We start from the raw sequence: 18,671 nt of genomic DNA, 5'->3' as shown, positions 1-18,671 counted from the left end.
CGAGCATGTTTGGTGTGACGGGGATCGAACCCGCGACCCTCAAATTGCGAGTCGAGCGCCTAACCATCGTGTTGGAAAGGGCTGGTGATCCCCCTCCTCCTCCTCAGTAGGTTAATTTCAAATGTCATGATCACAGGACAAGGATCAATGTCATCACAACTTACAATATGTGTCTTAATTTTATTTACGGGCTAAGCCTAATATTTAACGTATTGGACTGGAATATCAGCTGTAGATGCCTAATATAAATGTTAGTCAATCCCGTCTAGCCCACGTGCGGTTAATGTACCGTTCAGATTAAAACTTCCAATTAAATCTGTTTTCGGTCAAATAAATTTTGAAATAAAAATGTATATGTGAAAGATCATAATATTCTTATTTGATTTACGATAACATGTAATGATAAAACAGAAAAGGTACCTTGGAATCCCAGGATCGGATTCTTGTTGTTGTTGTTTCTCTATCACACACAGAAGTGTGGATTTTCTTTTGGACCAGTTAAACACTCAGTACTGTCATAAGGGTGAAAGCATTTTTCTTTCGGATTGGTTAATAACATTTGTTTTTTTGTTGTTGTTGTATTGAAGTTAAGCACAAAGCTACACAATGGGCTATCTGTCCACCAGGGGTATCGAAACCTGGTTTCTAGCGTTGTAAGTCCGCAAACACATCGCTGTGCCGCTGGGGAGCAGGTTAATAACCTATCAGTGGAACTAATATATATATATATATATATTAATCAATAATTATCTGTTCCTTAGATTGTGAAAACTCCAGTATTTATTCATAAAGTCCAAGATAGATTTTTAACCTATTAATCTAATTAAAATGTTTAAAACTGAGGTTAAAAAAGTTATTTTAAAACCAGGCCCGTAGCCATGGTATGAGGGGTTGAGGGTTCTTTACCTAAAATCGAGTGACCTTATTGCTTGTCTCAGAAACAAATATAAGGCACAAATATGGATTTATGTGGTGCATTTATTTTTTATTAACGTGTGAAAAAACAGAAAAACGAATATAATTTCGATGATCTATTCTCGATACCAATTTTCTAAAAACAGTCGTTATTTGTATTTTCATTTTCTCAATAAAGTACAGCTTTAAACTAAATGCTATTCTCAATAACATTATTACTGTTAATAACCAGAAAATTAGAAACCATAGTTGAATGGTGAGATTAATTATGATTCTACATTAGTCTGGGAAAGTGACCAAATTGGATGACCTTTCTTAGCCAGGAAGGGGGATTCGGTCTATTTCCTCCGATCTTTCCCCTAGTTACGGGCCTGAAAACTAAACGGACCCCAATATATACAAACGCTACTTGTTGTTATTCTCTTAGCTCTGTATTTGGCCGTTTTATACCACTGACCCAACCATTCTCTTGAGATATTTTGCGTTTTTATTCTAAATCTCACTTTATGCAATAGAAGACTTAAAATTAAACCTTACAATAGCTTACCTGTTTCAATGTCAGATCTTAATAACTCAACAGCGTAATAGTTATCAACTTAGGGGACTTATTTTTCACCATAAAACTATACGTGATTTCAAATTGCTTTTATAAAGGAGGGATTCTAAAGGACTGTTGCTTAGTTTTATGTATATATCTAGATTATATTTCGAAATATCAATGATTAATCCTTAAGTAACGAAAAACTTTAAAAAAATTATATTTAGTCAATCAAATCAAGAAATGTAAAAAGACAATTGGATTTGAATCACAATAAAAGTAACATTTCTATATTTTATTCTATAATTATTGGGTTTGAATAATATATTAATGTGGTCAAAGTTCATGATATTTATATAAACTGTTATGAAAACACACATACACACACCTCTCATAAAAGCATTAATGTGAATAAAGACAAAGAAAAAATACAAATAAAATATCATTATCAACTGGTTTATACAAAATGTAAGATAAAGTTTACAATGTGGGGATTCTCAAGTTCAGAAAGAGAAACATCAGTTGTGGTAATTGTTCCCAGTAAGTAATGCTTTGGGACCGGGTGTGGCATTGTGTTTGGCAACCTGAAATGTGAATCCAAAAATGCATGATTCGTGTCCCGTTACCACCAAAACCATCTCCGTAATTTGGGGCTGTGGTGTGCTAAAAAGTGACAGTCAGAGTTTACTATTCCATCAAACAAAACTGACGGTAGGTGGTAATGACTAGCTGTATTTAATCTTGTCTATAAGTTCAAAATTAGAGACAACTCTATGCAAATAACTTTTGTGTTGCTTCGTGCGAAATTCAGAAAAAAAAATATTTTTTTTCTTAATGATTAAAATTATATTGTGTAATATACCTTGATATTTCTTTATCCTTCACATTTTTTTACAAAGTATTTCCAAAAAAGAAAAACTTAAAGTAAGCACAAAGCGTCATCTATCTACAATTGCATAAATATGAAAATAATTCCCAGAATAGCATATCGAATGTGTTACAAAACCAACTTGACGTCAAAAATTAATTTAAACTGCAAAAAGATGAAGCTAAAATTTGCAACTAAATCTTTGATTTCACTAGATTTGTTACTAGATAATACAAGAAAAATTCCTATAACTGATCAAGGTGGTTGTAACTATACAAAAACTCGTATTATTCTTCACTACTGCAGCGGGTATCAGGCAACAATAACTGTTCCTAGATATCTGGAGGAAACAGCGATCAAAAATGATATTTGAAATTATATATATATATATAAAGCCGAGAAAGAACAAGGTCGTACTGAAGCTGCATTTGTTTGTAATTAAGCACAAAGCTACACAATGGGCTATCTGTGATCTGCCCACCACGGGTATCGAAACCCGGATTCTAGCGTTGTAGGTCCGCAGACATACCGCTGTGCCACCGGGGGGGCTTATATATATGTATATTATATGATTTGACTTACTCGCAAAACAGCTAGCTTAAAAAAGTTCTAACACAACGATCTTAAAAATATGTACACTATTTTATTAAATCATGTCTGCGGTTCGTTAGTATGAAACTATCACCAATGTTGAATATAGCAGAAAACCGTTAATTTTATTAAAATGTTTGTTGCTGTTGTTTTTGTTTTGCGATGACATAAATTAGGACATCCAGAAATTACACGTAGTAACAATTATGTCGTATTAATACATCTACTGTCTGCTTTTTGTCGATAATTCCGTTCACTAAGTGGGAGTTTGCCCAGTGCTAGCAGTCCCTGAGGAGAGTCGCATTTTTCCAAAGATAATAGAATGATTCTTCTTTCTTCAGGAATACAGGGAGGATGTAACAAAACTTGTCAATTTCCCAGTACGTTCACTCGTCTGTGTGCCCGTATTACACCCTTCTCATACGGACAAGGTTGTAATTTTAGCCTGCCTGGCCAGTACGTGCTTTGAAAGGTAAGTTACGATATCATTTTTCCTTCACTGTGTGCAATAAATATTTGTTTCAGATTTGTTGGAAAACAATGGAAATAACTTGGGTTGTTAAAGAAAATTCTCTGGGATACCATTACAAGTGTTGCGGGGTGAAATTTAGTACATGTTGTGTTCCGATTTTTATTTCTGGCTAATATTACTATACTATATAGGAATCAAACTGCTCTCAGCATAGTTCATTTTAGTTAGTTTGTTTTCTGAGTAGATGGCGTGCCGGTCCAGGGATCTGCTAGTACACCGTTCACTTCCCGTTACTGCAAAAAAAAAAAATCGCGTTTTGCACTTTGGGACCGTGGGTGCGTTATATAAGGGTAACAGTCAGACTTGATTTGGTTGTTGTTAAGCGCTAAGCTACACAATGGGCTATCTGTAAGCCAGCAGACTTATTGCTGTGCCATTCGGTAAGACAAGAGTATCCAAAGAGTTGGTGGTGGGTACAGTTGACTAGTTGCCCTCTTTCTCGTCCGTCAATTAAAAATTGGGAGCGGTTAACACAGACAGTCTACAAACTTTGAGATTATCAGTGTTTTTTGTCACAACAGCAGTACTATTCCAATGATTTATAATTTAAAAAATCTTCTTAAGACAGAAATATTTCCGAAACAAAACAGTTAGTATTCTATGGAATATTAAAGTGTATGTACGTTAAAATTATTAGGTCGTCAAGAAATTAATGTCGCTTTTTTAACATGAAAAAACCCGAACAACTTATTATTAAAAGAAAACATTTATCAAATGAAATAGTCTCCATTCTTAACGATGATGCTTTTTCGATCTTACAATCAGGTTGTTAATGCCCTGATTAATTAAAGAAATCACTTGGCTTTGAAGCAAAAAACATGTCGATGTCCTCTTTAAGACCTTCCACATTTGGATACGTTTTCCCATTAAGATGGTGTTGCAGCGAATGAAAAAGGTGGTAATCTGATAGTGCCAGATCTGGAGAATATGGTGGGTGGGATAGAAGTTCCCAACTCCATAATCTTATGTTGCGTCAAATGTGGCACATGTGGCCGTGCATTGTCGTGGAGAAGAACACCTTTTCGATTGACGAGTGAAGGGCGTTTCTGATGAAGGGCTTGATTGAAACGTTCCAGTTGCTGACTATAGATCTCTGCATTGACAGTTCGCTGTGGATTGAGAAGTTCGAAATGAATTCCTCCTTTGATGTCCCACTAAATGCAAAGCATCACTTTCTGCGGATAGAGTCCAGGTTTTGGGGTCGGAAGTGGTTTTTATCTAGGATTTGGCCATTGTTTTTGGCGTTTAATATTTGCATAGAGAATCCATTTTTCATCACCGGTGACAATTCTGTCCAAAAATGGTTCACGCGCATTACGCGCCAGAAGAGACGAAGCAACGTTCACACGTTGTGAGGCACCTAAACACCTTCTTTATGGAGTTTTCCCATATTCCTTAGATTTTTACGTATTGTTTCATGAGAGACATGCAATTTTAGGGCCATTTCACGAGTTTGTTACCTTGGGTTAGACTCAACAAGCGTCTTCAGAGCATAAATATCAATTCCAACATGTCGGCCCCTGCCATCACAGTTTTTAAGGCTAAAATCACCTGAACAAAATTTGCTAAACAATCGTTGACACTTACAAACGTTCAAAACATTTCCGTAAACTTCTTTTATATGGCTACAGAGTCGTTGTTTCCCTTCTTGTATTCAAATAGCATTACATGCCGAATGTGTGTCTCGTTGTGTGCCATCACTATAAGGGATTAGAGCATACTAAACTTTACACATTATATTGGATACACTAAAGTGATGTTTAGGCTGTTCGTTTAACTATTATATGTGATGTACGTTTTTTGGGGGGTGGTTAATGAAAGTGTTCCAAAACGCGACATTAATTTCTTGACGACCTAATATACGAACCCACTGCTGCACATTTTAACGTACCGCTACAAGTAAAGAATCATACAAATTCTTCGATTCTGTAGTTGAATGACCTTAGTTCCAGACAACATTCTTAATAAATCATAGAATTATTTTTGTTGGTTCGTCCATTAAACAATGTTACTTCTAGATAACGTACCCTTTTATAACTTTTGTTCTTTTTTTGGAAACTCTTGAAACCACTTACAACTGTTGGGACATCTTAGATTCTTATGCATCACTAGTGAACCTCGGGCAGATTTACTCTCCAGGTAGCTGTCCCTAATCTAGCAAAAAATAGTGGGATTTACCGTCACTTTATAACGACCCTACTGCTGAAAGGACGAGCATGTTCAGCGACGGGAATTCGAACTCTCGGATTGCGAGTCGAACACCCTAACCACCAGGCCATGCAAGGCCCATTTGTAACTTACCAAAATATATTTCACAAAAACATTTTTGTTTTTGCGATATCGACCGATTTAAGTAAGAAATTGAAAGAAAAAATTTTGTTCGCCGTATTTTCATAAAAACGTGCGACAGCTGTTTAAGATCTTTTTCTTGTTTTGTGTGATTACCTGCAAACTATATAACATATTAATTGTTCGATCTCATCTGCAGGTTTTCAACAAAAACTGAAGCCATAGTAAAAGAATGTTTTATGCCCGTAATTCCAATTCTGCTCAAAACTCAAGAATATGAAGAAGAGAAGAGACTGAGGGAACAATGTCAGGTAAGATTCTTAATGGTCACGTGAGTCTAACGTCATCTGTCAGTTTAAATTGTGGGATCGCACAATTAATAGCTAATAATTATTTTGAGTAATAAAGAAAGAAAGAACACAATCATCCACCTCAGCAAATAAATTATATTTTCTTTTCCATGCAAAGTAAATGTCGTAATTTTAAATGTAAAATGGTTGTAAAACGAAAATTGTTTTTCAAAACTTTTACCTGTTAACATAAGTTTATCCATTAGCTTCTAAATAAGGAGTCTTAAGATCAGTGTTTCTTAAGATAATTGTTTTATTTATATATTTTATACGTATTAATTAGACATAAAAGAAGTTTCGATCCTAAAGCTTTTTTCTCTGCATTCACTATTACTTGGTACCTATGATCTAATTCAAAGAATCACTTAGTTTTATGTTGCCTATGTTGTAAAAATCATTTAAGAAATTAAACGGAAGTTGTATCCAATTGTCTTTACTTTTTTGGTTTAATTATATAACTGTCTTAGAATAAGGGATACGTTTAGACTCAAGTACTGAACTAAAGGTATTGACTGTATGTTGTCCTTTAAAATGACTTGTTACGTACTCAAACAAAGGTACTGATTGTATGTTGTCCTTAAAAATGACTTGTTACATACTCAAACAAAGGCACTGATTGTATTTGGTCCTTTAAAATGACTTATTACATACTCAAACAAAGGTACTGATTGTATGTTGTCCCTTAAAATGACTTGTTACATAATCAAACAATGGTACTGATCGTATGTTGTCCCTTAAAATGGCTTGTTACATACTCAAACAATGGTACTGATCGTATGTTGTCCCTTAAAATGGCATGTTACTTAAGTAAGTCGTTATTAATTATCTCAATAAGTTCCATAAATAAAAAGGATCAAAATTATTTTCACATAATTATCTTATAATTATCCTTATGGCATGTTACATAAGTAAGTCGTTATTAATTATCTCAATAAGTTCCATAAATAAAAAGGATCAAAATTATTTTCACATAATTATCTGTATTTCTTACTATTTTGAGATTGTATTTTCATTTCTAGTCACTGCTAGCTGTTGCCAAGAATCTCTTTATCCACTTAGGTGAGTGTTTTTCATTCCTGCTTTAAAAAATACGCGGTTATTTCTCTGCATATAAAGTACAGTTTGTTTGTCGTATATTTCACCGTTGTCGGGTGTTCATTACTATCACATAAGTTAACGATGTTCCCGACATTTCCTGAAATTCCAAATATAGTTGAGAACGTTTTTTCCTGACCTAACAACTGAAATAATCGTCCTCTGAAAAATACCTGAGACTTAACTTGTATAATTTTAATACCGAAATGTCCGATACTACATTATGTATCTGTCAACCTGTTGTCGTGAGACAGAATGGATGTTTCTGTTTCACTTTTATCTAAACAGTAGAAACAAATCCTTGTTATTTTCAAGTAATAACTTCATGGCATTGTGACTTATAATAGATGACTTTACACTCTTATTATTTGACAATAATACATATTTATTTATTATATAATTTAAAAGTATGGTTATGATTATTTGATTAAAAAGCACCTTCGTCATTAACATCTGTAAGTCTTTTATTGACAAGTAACATAGTCACGTGCTGTATATAATATTTCTAGGCCAGTAATGTCTAAATCCTCCCCCCCCCCAAAAAAAAAGAACAGACTGCCCAGATTAAATAACATGTGTTGAGTTTTATCCTACAAAAAATAAACTGATTAATGATCACAGCAAATAAGAAAATACTCTTACATTTGTTTATACTCTTGGAAGTTGTGTGGTATGAATTTATTGTGGACTAACGTTTTAGAACTTTGAAAGGCGCAATTTTATCTTTCATTTACTTTTGCACAAAACAAATCCATCTCGTGACGATGCTAATTTACTATCACCTTTTGCTTCTTATAGATGATGTTACACTTCTTTTAAGAGAAGTAATGGCTGAAGCAAGAAACCTCACCAACGCTGAGAGGTATGTACATAATACATAAATATACATATATTATTTCTAAATGCTACCGGTAGATGGAAACACTACGAAAATGGCAACTGGGTGGTCCATTTTTTTGCATGAATATTTGTGACCCAAAACTGAATATTAATAGAATGTTAACTTAGGTTAGGTTACAAAACCCACTGAATGATTAGTTTATTATTGCACTTTCAATGTTCTGTGTTAGCCTAGCTACATTGTCAGTATAGAACGTTATGTAATAGATGTGTATGTTACTTTAGGTATGGTCCCTCTGTACGTTTCAAGATTTATAACGCTAGAAATTTTTTCGATCCTCGCTGCGGACATAGTGCTTTTGGCCCATTGCGCAGCTTTGCATAAAACAAAAAAAAATCTTTAGGTAGTGCAATATGTTTCTTTATACATATATAATAAGCGAGAAACAATAAATTTTGTTAATTCTATCACTTGGTTTTAAGTCTAAAATTACAAAGGAACCAGTGTTCTGCTAGTTAAGAAATCAAAACTTTAAAAGGAGACGTAGAATATTGATAGTATCATATAATGTTTGTTTGTTTTTTGTTTTTTTTTATAACTTCCTTAGGTACATTTGTACTGTACTATTTTGGAATTAATCAAAATTTAAAAAAAGAACAAGTACAAAACTCGAGTAGTGCCATCTATTAGGTGTAGTAGTAACAAATGAAAAACACATCTGCTTGATAAAATATAGTTATGTATATATATATTATATTTCCTTAAATATTGTTACTTGATTTTAAACTGTAACATTTATAGTTTCGTTTAATAATTGCTTTTGGACTCAGGTGTTCCCTTTTCCTTCTGGACGAAGAACAAAATGAACTAGTGGCCAAAGTTTTCGATGGGAATCTGGCAGATGATGGAACAGAGGTAAAATATATAGCTTTTGTGTGTAAATTTTGTTTATAGTGAAAGGAACACGTTATTAAACCTAATATATTTTATAGAATCATTTGATTTCCAGAATATGGTTTTACAAAGCAATGCCCGATTATTTGAGCGTAATTGATCAGCATTAGGCTTTATCACTTGAAAAAATAATCAAGTATGTTAATTAAAGAACCAATCGTTAAAGTTATCTATAGATATCTATAGAACCTATCTATATATTAATATGTAATTTTGCATCACTCAGTTATTATTCATCTATTGTCGTGGCATCTGTCGGTGAGTTTTAAAGTTATTTAAACTATCCTAATATTTAGATTGTTTGTTTGTTATAGATTTCGCGCAAAGCTACACGAGGGCTATCTGCGCTAGCCGTCCATAATTTAGCAGTGTAAGACTAGAGGGAAGGCAGCTAGTCATCACCACCCACCGCCAACTCTTGGGCTACTCTTTTACCAACGAATAGTGGGATTGATCGTCACATTATAACGCCCCCACGGCTGAAAGGGCGAGCATGTTTCATGTGACGGGGATTCGAATCCGCGACTCGCAGATTGCGAGTCGAGCGCCCTAACCACCTGGCCATGCCGGGCCTAATATTTAGATTCAACAACATATTAATTTGCGTTTTTCTTCTTTCGCAAGTGGAAAAATTGGCATCTAGTAATTAACAAACACTAAGGACCCTAGCGGTTGTAACATACCAACTGAAAGTCCATAAAATTTAATTTTCAATTAATTAACAACAATCTACACACTCCTCAAATCTTAGTATACGACTCTACGGTTTTTGGCTATTGTGAGTGCTGAATTCCAAATAAAATCCATAATACTTTATCTTTTTTTTTTTTTTTCATCATAGACAACATCGGAAGTGCGGATTCCAGCAAACCAGGGGATTGCTGGCCATGTGGCAACTACAGGTAAGTAATACCACTCAAACAAAATAAAGGCAAGCAAAATACAAGTGTGCTTCTTTAACACAAAACTACACGATGAAAACTCTTAATATCAGTACGATACAGGTTTTGTCTTCTTGCAAACATAAGAGCCAACGTTCTTCGTCTCGACGTTCAGTAATGTGTTAATATTATTTGTTGGTTGTCTATATTTAATAATTTTTAATTTGGGCTAAGTTGTCTGGTATGTATCAAAATGTCTTCCATGTGCACAGAAATGTTGATGTTTACTCTTTATTTCCTTCAGATGTTAAAACTAAGACCAATGTTTTATTATTACATACATGCTTCTATATACACATGCATATACATATTCATGCATTCATAGTTACATATATATTTTTATGTATAATGTTTTTCTGTCATTTACCGTATATGGGTTCGCACGAACACTGAAGATATATTCTGGAGCGCGCTTCTAAATACAAGTGTAATGTGCCAGCTTTTCTGGATCTAAAGCACACCTGCAGTATGTAATTATAAGGCACTGGCATCTTCAATATACGCGAAAATTTCAACTTGAAGCCACCAACTGTAAAGATTTGAGAGAAACACTAACGCGAGATTCAGTATCCTAAACCTGTGTTTTAAACGTCAAATAATACATTTTAATACATAATCAATAACTTGTGGGCAAAGCAAGCTACCTACATAGATCAGAGCTAAACAAATCAACACAGTGATTAATGTAGCTAATTTAATATACTGATCTAACTAGTAATATACATTAATTCATTAGGGAGGCAAGTCGCCGTTATCGATATTTTCCACCATGATCCAAAAATTATTTTACCAGATAGCCAACTTAAAAGATTTAGAATAGTCCTAAACTAACAATGCAAAATAATCCTTGTAATAAAATGTATTAAAAATAATATAATATGTATTGTGTGTGTGTATATATATATATTAAACATTTAACCAGTACTGTTAATAAAAGTAAAAGTAAGGAAAGAATAGAATTATTTACAAGACACAAAATATAGTTGTTTATTTCGTGCACTATCATTGATTCTGCCTCCCCTGAAAAACGTGACAACAGTATACGTAAGACTATCTAATCCTTCCTAATAACGTTTAGTCGTGTAAGGGAAAGACATTGAATCATTGTTTGGTTTACCATAAAGGTGATATGCTTGAAACAGATGCTCGAGACTGATCTGGTTTGGGAGTTTAAGGAGCTTACGTGTAATAGTAAAGCTGGAATTAGATTGCAGAGTAATTCTTGTTTTGATTTTATCGTTTATCTGATGTTATGTACATTTTGTTAGATCTGGAATATACTTTAGTGAGTTTTAGAATGTTTCAGAATCGTCTTTTTCGCACAGATAATCATACCTTTTGACAGTGATAAGAACTAAAACTTGAAATCGATATATTTAGGACAAGTGGATATTTTATTGTATATTTTATGATAATGTTACTTTTAGGACAGCCATTAAATATCCATGATGCATACGTTCACCCACTCTTCTACAGGAAGATGGACGAACTAACCGGTTTCAAGACAAGGTAAATGTTCATAATGATAATTTTAAACAGTAATCATATAACATACTTGTAAGTAAAATTATAATCTTAAATATAATAAAACATATATCGTGTATTTTTCTGTATGAAACAATGGATAATTACAAGACAAATAACAGCAACTACTTTATTTTTAAGAAACTATTCACTTTTTTTACAGCAACTAAAAATACTCTTAGGACTAGCGAGAAAATAAGACTTAAGATAATATACTGAATAGCCACATAATTAGGAGCCCCACTAATAACCTGTCACTGTGATAATAGCCTGCGTCATGTTCGATTGTAAACCACTCTCCAGTTAGTTCGTATATTTCGGTAATATTCAAAATCACCTCATGGTAGTCAATCAGAATGAGATCCATTAAGTGTGCTGACCAACGATGATGATAAAAGCTACTACTTTGCTCTTTGAACTAATTTTGGACAGTATGAATGCTGTGGAAATGCGGCTGAGGTGCTATTGCTTCGTATATCTTCTGCACTGTCACTGTCTACAGTTTAACCGATTATTGCCTTGGCATTATTTTTCTTAAAGTGTTTGTAATGAATTTTAAATAAAACGATAGGTCTTGCAATTTAACTTTTTATAATTTCGGTTTTTCTAGAAAATATTTTACTCCATTTGCAACAATATTCATATATACTTTGATGTTTTCTGCCCTTTTAAAGGAACCATTGCAATAACACTTTTCCCACACACGATTACACCACCTTCAACAGCTTGTACAACGTAAAGAGAATTTACGAACCTCGTGGTTTTCTCTATATTTTTACTTTAACGTTAATTCAACAAATGATGAAATGCGACTATTCAGACGACATTTTATGCTTTCAATTTTTCATTGTTCATAGTTTAAGCGTGAGCGTGTTCTACTGCTTACGTTTGATTAAAAGTGCCATATGATATTTTGTAACGTCCTTCGTATGGTACAGTTGGGAATAATTCAGATCAGTATTAAAGTAATCGGTCAGTTGACTCCTGTGTTTGTTGTACTTTATAAGCCAGTCCAATCACTTTCCGACCATACACCAGTGGTTCGTGATCAGCTTTCCTAACGATATACGCATTTCATATTCGCTGTTACTGTTTATTCTCAGAAAACGGATTTCTGTCAGTCAAAGAAACATTTACTGACGCTCCTGCTAGAGGGCATCCCTATAATGACCAGTTTAATAGTCGGAATGAATCCTTCACCAATCTGTTGTTTTATATGCTTGTTTTAGTGTGACTAAACTTGTGCAGTCACCTGGCACACCATATGGTCAGTGTATTTTCATATTTGATTTAGGAAATGTGCTACAAGTGTGTTTAAGATAGGAGCCTAATAAAGCGACCAACTAATGTGGGTAGCCTTTGATAAACTACGATTATTATATTTATACATAACAATGTTTCAGTGTGCAAAATGCATCATTTTTTTCAGTTATCTTTTATACTGATTGATCTAACATAAAGGTAAAAATGTGTTGTGTATAAGCAATGTGACAACACCAACACAGAGTAATTTAACAGGAACTAAATATGAGAAAGTAAAGTAAGACAGCCCCTTCGGTAAAATGGCCACTCTTGTATATCATTAGGTATAACTTGCCGTTATCTAGAGTGAATTTATATGGCTATTTCTCACGTGACACCATACATAAACACAATGGCGTAAGGTTGCGACTTCAATTTTTTTTTTGCACAATTTTGATCTAAAGTAAGCACTATGAAGCTTTTATGCTTACTAAGTAGATATTTAAAGAAATTTCACTTTCTTGATTTCGAACAATGAGGAATTCCCGACAGTCAAATATGCTATAAAACAAGCACAGCTAAAATAAAATTCAGATATTTATATTGTGATTTCTTTACGATGAATGACTGAGGGTAAGAAGGTCGGGGGTATCACTGATTTTTTTTTATAATGCGCGATCTGTTTCCACTAGTACCCATGTTCTGTATATAATGCGCAACTTGGGCAGGGTGCACGGACTTCCCGATCCCTACCAAGAGTACTTAGGTACAATTGCTAAATCCAGCATTTAATTAAAATTTTAGTTCTTAAAAGATATATGATGGCTATTTTACCCCATTTTGTGGGGCCGTTTTATCTAACCTTATAGGTAAAACGGCCTACGATATCGTAACATGTGCATTTTCTAGTATCTAAAAAAAAGTCTGTGTCGAATCTTATCTTTAACTAGAAATTACATTTACAATAAACAAGGATTCGTTTTAAAACCTTTAGCACATCCATGACGTTCATCTGTGTTGATTAAAACCACTTACAAAATTATAGTGTCTGTTTTAACCCATATTATTTTCCCTTACCTTTTGTGAAAATCATTCTGAAATTTTATGATTTAAACAGAGTTCATTGTCTAATGTCTTACTGTGAGAAAGTTTCGCTTACTAAACCTATGGTGAAAATGGAAGTATTCGTAATGTTCACAGTATTAACATAACTGTATGCAGTTTAGAAATTTTTATTGCATAGTATTACAAAAATAAACGATGTTCGTTTATACTTTAACGTTTTTAGACAGCGATTGTAAATGAAAAGTATTCGATTAATGACCACTTGCTCTTTTTTAACAGGAATATTCTCTGTTTCCCAATCAAAGATGAAAAAGGTTTGTAATTATAGATATCCTAATGGTTTCGTCTCAGTGTTAAGTTAGTATACATAAACTTAGAATTATGTGTGTGTGTAATTATCACAAAAACTAGTTACTATTAAACAACAGTAATAAATATCTTCAAATCCAAACTTTTCGATTTTTATTTCGTGATATATATATATATTACTTTATTACATCTGCTTATCCATTAAGCTATGCCGCCTACTGTATCCATCTTTTGTATTAACGTTTATAAATTTCGTTGTTCAAAATTAAGTCTTAATCACAAAAATTATGCTACAATTTGAATTTTATTCTTGTATTAGCAAGAAGGTTAGTCTCGTGTCTTGTAATAAACATAACAATTTGAACATACAACTTACTTCATACGTTAATTGACTTGTTATAGTTTTCATTATCTGAGGTATGCATTTTTACAACCATGTTCTCTGATATTATACATAATCACTGAAGGAGTAATTGGTGTGGCTGAGCTGTGCAACAAAGTCAATGGGAGATTTTTACCTTATTTGATGAAGAAATTGCAAAAGCCTTTTCAATATACTGTGGAATAAGTATTATGCATGTAAGTAGAAATCAGTATTCTTCCAAATGTATCTAAATAATAGAAAATAATTTAACAACTGAATTACTAAACGTGATGAAAAGTAGGCATCGTTTCGAATATCCATTTCTGATGTACAATGCATATCTTTGTAGTAGAAAAACAGATGTACTTTTCCAACTTTTATAATTTTTCGTTGCTCCTTGAAATGTAATTCTGATAAATATGTTATGATCGTGTATTTTGATATTTTATTTTTCTGTAATTGCAGTCTCTTATGTGGAAGAAGGTTCGAGACGCTCAGCACAGAAACAAACTTTCCAACGAATTAATGATGTATCACATGCAGGTAAGTCTAACTAGAATAACCTGTTAATTAAAACAGTTGTGAGAAATTTCTGAAATTTATATTCGTCTACAGAGTAAATGCAAGCTTAGTTTGAACAAAATAGATAATATCACATTTATCCTGATGATTATGTTTGATCTTTAAGGTTGACGTTTATGATTTAATCTTTCGTATGACACGCATATATAGTCATATACATATATATACATCATAACTGCAACCAAAGCTGAAATTTATCAAGATTTGTTTGTCTCCACACTGTAACTTCAACTTTTAAGAAAATTATACAATTTAATAGTGAACCAAACCAATCTTAGTATTTCGGTATTTGTTTTGTTACGTAGGCTAACTGATTAGAAAACAAATTCTATTTAACCTTAAGACAGTTGTGACTGAATATTTTCACAGCTTTTTGTTGTTTTTCTCTCAATTAATAGTGTTAATCCCCTTACCATTCTGGTCTTTCAACTAACCAGATTTATCCATTAATTTGCCTAGTAAGTGTGTCAAGCTTTATGTTCTGCATCACTCGAAGGTCTATATCTAACCAACTACAGTTGCTACAACAGGTACTAACTCCTATTATTATTATTATTATTACGGCCTGAAATTCTTATTGACGTCACAATGATCACAGGTATTTATATTTACAGTTATTAGTGCAAGTATTATTTTTTATTCGCCCTCCAGGTGACACAAGAAGAGGTTCTGCGACTCTGCCATTGTTCTATTCCTTCTCCGGAAAAATTCCACAAGGACTTCAGCAAGTTCATTTACACTCCACGCTCTCTCCCTGCATCGGACACAGCTCTGGTAACTTCATCTTTGGGTGGCTAATAACCTATTTAAAATATTTTTGAGATTTTATTGTTTGTTTGTTGTTGTTGTTTGGGGGGTCTTTTTTTTAAATGATAGTTTTATTAGTTCTTCTAAAACAAATTATGATTCTTACATTTTGAAAAAATCACATAAAAAACAAACATAAGTTGTATGGGATTGTAGAAATCAGATTAGTGTAAAGGCTGTTCAAACAAAATCTTTACTAGAGTGGAGACATTGAAGTATTAACGAATATGTATACTTTCAATGTCTGCATATATTTTTTGTTCCTAAAAAAAGGTTTTCTATATGATGTCAACTAGCTCTGATCCTATATAATGGTCTAATAACATTAAGGTATGATAAGTATACAGGGTGGTCCGAAATTACTTTTCCCATTTTAAAGCCCCAGTGGCACAGCGGAATGTCTGCGGATTTACAACGCTATAAAGCGAGTTTCGATACTCGTGGTGTGCAGAGAACAGATAACCCATTGTGTAGCTTTGTGCTTAACTTCAAACAAAACCAATCCTATTTTATAATTTAATAATTAACTAACTAAGGAAATACAACCATGCAGTTTTCAACATCTTGTAGCCCAACTCAAACAGTTTTTATTGACATGTCACTAGACTATAACGTATGCACCGTTAGTGGCTCTCAGCACGTCTGACCGATATTGAATTTCAGTCCATGTTCGCTGCAAATGGCCACAGTTACAGTAACGATGGCGTCCGTTATCCCGGTCTTTAGATCTGTGATGTTTGCTATAGGTGAGTGATGCACGATATCTTTAACATACCCTCATACTTCTTTCCTCTACTGGCGTCTGTAATTACGCTGCACCTCAGTCACTGTCTTGGTCTCTCAAGCCAAACGACGCACTGAGCCTTTTATTATACGGTGGCCATTTTAGTAGTAACGCTACTCACTGGAGTGAAAAACAAAACATGCGAATAAAAACTTTTTCAGTTCAGCTATAAGATGTTGAAAACTGCATGGTTGCATTTTCTCAGTTATTTAATTATTAAAAGTTAAAATAGGAAAGATAATTTTGGACTATCCTATATTTGAACCCCAAGCTTTAATTTTATATCGTAGTTGCTTCACTTATTTCTGAGATGAAGCAATTTGATTTTGTTTACTATATAGATATTTATGTTTACATACTTTAACATCCTTTATATGAGATATGGTCTGCTAGCTTCACAGTGTAAATAGGACAGGTGAATATTTTAAGTTCTATATAATATTTTACAAGTTTGATGCTGTGGTATACATCTTTATTATTATAAACTGGATAAATTATTTCAGGCTGTAATGAGTATGTTCAAATCCATGGGGATGATGGCTCGATGGAGAGTGCGAAAGGAAACCTTAGCCAGGTAAGCTGAATGAGACTAACTTCGAAATAACGGTAAGTTAAGACATACATAATGCATCTTACTAATGCAAATATATACACATATAATGGTTTATGATATCTTGCAAATGTTACATTTTGCTTGAATTTTATCAGTTTTGATGGTTATATAGGTTTAAGGCTTTCTTACTTGTATATGAGTAGAGTACCCTTTCTTTTAAGTTTTAAGGCTTTCTGAGCTTGATACTCATAAAAAATTCCTTTCTACTGTTTCATTGTAGTTTACACAGTTTAACTTAAGTAAAAGAATAAACTCATAAAAACTTAATATATATTAAAAATTTTAAGTGCATTTTCAGTAGAAGTGAGATTGAAAACATTTATTGATGTTAAAACTGACTGATATTTTAAAGTGAGTTTCACAGTTTAATAGAGATAAGAAGAAGAATTTTTCTTGTCAAAGTGTGTTCTAAAGTAATTGAATGGACTTTGACGAAAATGAGACAATTATTTAAGGTTCGGAATACAACTGTGGTAATCCACGAAGTAATATAAGTGAATTATTCACGTATTTGTATTGTGAGAAAAGAAGGTAAAGAAAATTAATTCATCTTGTCAATTGGATTCTAAAGTAATTGAATCAGCCTGTGTGGAGTTTTGACAAAAATAGAGAACCATTTAAAGTTTTAGCTAAAATTGTGACACCCTATAGTGTAAAGAATTCTTGTGCATATGTTTGACTTATTTTAAATATAATATTTTAAAACAAGTGGATTGTGTGCTGTCCATTTATTGTTGACATTTATTGCAAACAAGTCACATACACCTATTGTAGAAGAATGCTCAGCCCACTTATATTTTAAACCCTGACCTATTTACATAACGGATAGTACTTGAAAAGGCTCATACATACTGATTTTCATATAATATTTTTCAATTAGAAAAGAACACTTGACATTTTGTGTTAGACCATCAACCAAGGCAAAGGCGAACCAAAGTCGAGATCTTACGTTAAATAGCTTTCCATCAGGTTGAGGTTTTTCAACAGTAAGTAACAAAAATGACCAACTGCAAAAGCATGTGTCCAGTTATGGTAAGGTGGATCTCTGTAGCCCTTCCTGACCATCAGGACAAACCTACAGTTAGGGTTTTGTAAGAAAAAGAAAAAACAAACAAACGATGTTACTATCCAATTCTGTTAAGGCTAATCACTCACACGCTGGCTGACTTCACGTTTTCTAACTTTTTTTCTGACTGAACCTTTACTTTCACTTTACCTAACTTGGTCACCTACATATATTTACCTTGGCCATGTGAGGCCTGAAAATTTCTACAACCTATGAGAGCAATACTATAATGTAGCAATACTCAGTTAAGGTAATGAGAAAAATACTGAAGATTTGAGTAATGTGACGTCGACAATATTAGTAAAGCCTAGACCAGTGGTCGGCAACCTATGACCCGTGGGTCACTAAGTGACCCACGGCAATAATTTGGCTGACCCGCCAAAAGTTGGTTTCACCATTGC

At 33.3% G+C, this 18,671-nt stretch overlaps 1 pseudogene; it reads left to right on the top strand.

The window, feature by feature from the left end:
• The window catches only part of LOC106461890, a 40,629-nt pseudogene that overhangs the window by 8,130 nt on the left and 13,828 nt on the right, over window positions 1-18,671 (top strand).

The sequence above is a fragment of the Limulus polyphemus genome, unplaced genomic scaffold, assembly GCF_000517525.1.
Source record: "Limulus polyphemus unplaced genomic scaffold, Limulus_polyphemus-2.1.2 Scaffold1054, whole genome shotgun sequence".
Classification (NCBI taxonomy): Eukaryota; Metazoa; Arthropoda; class Merostomata; order Xiphosura; family Limulidae; genus Limulus; species Limulus polyphemus.
Note: the sequence above shows the minus strand (reverse complement) of the source record. Positions and strands in the feature narration are given on the sequence as shown.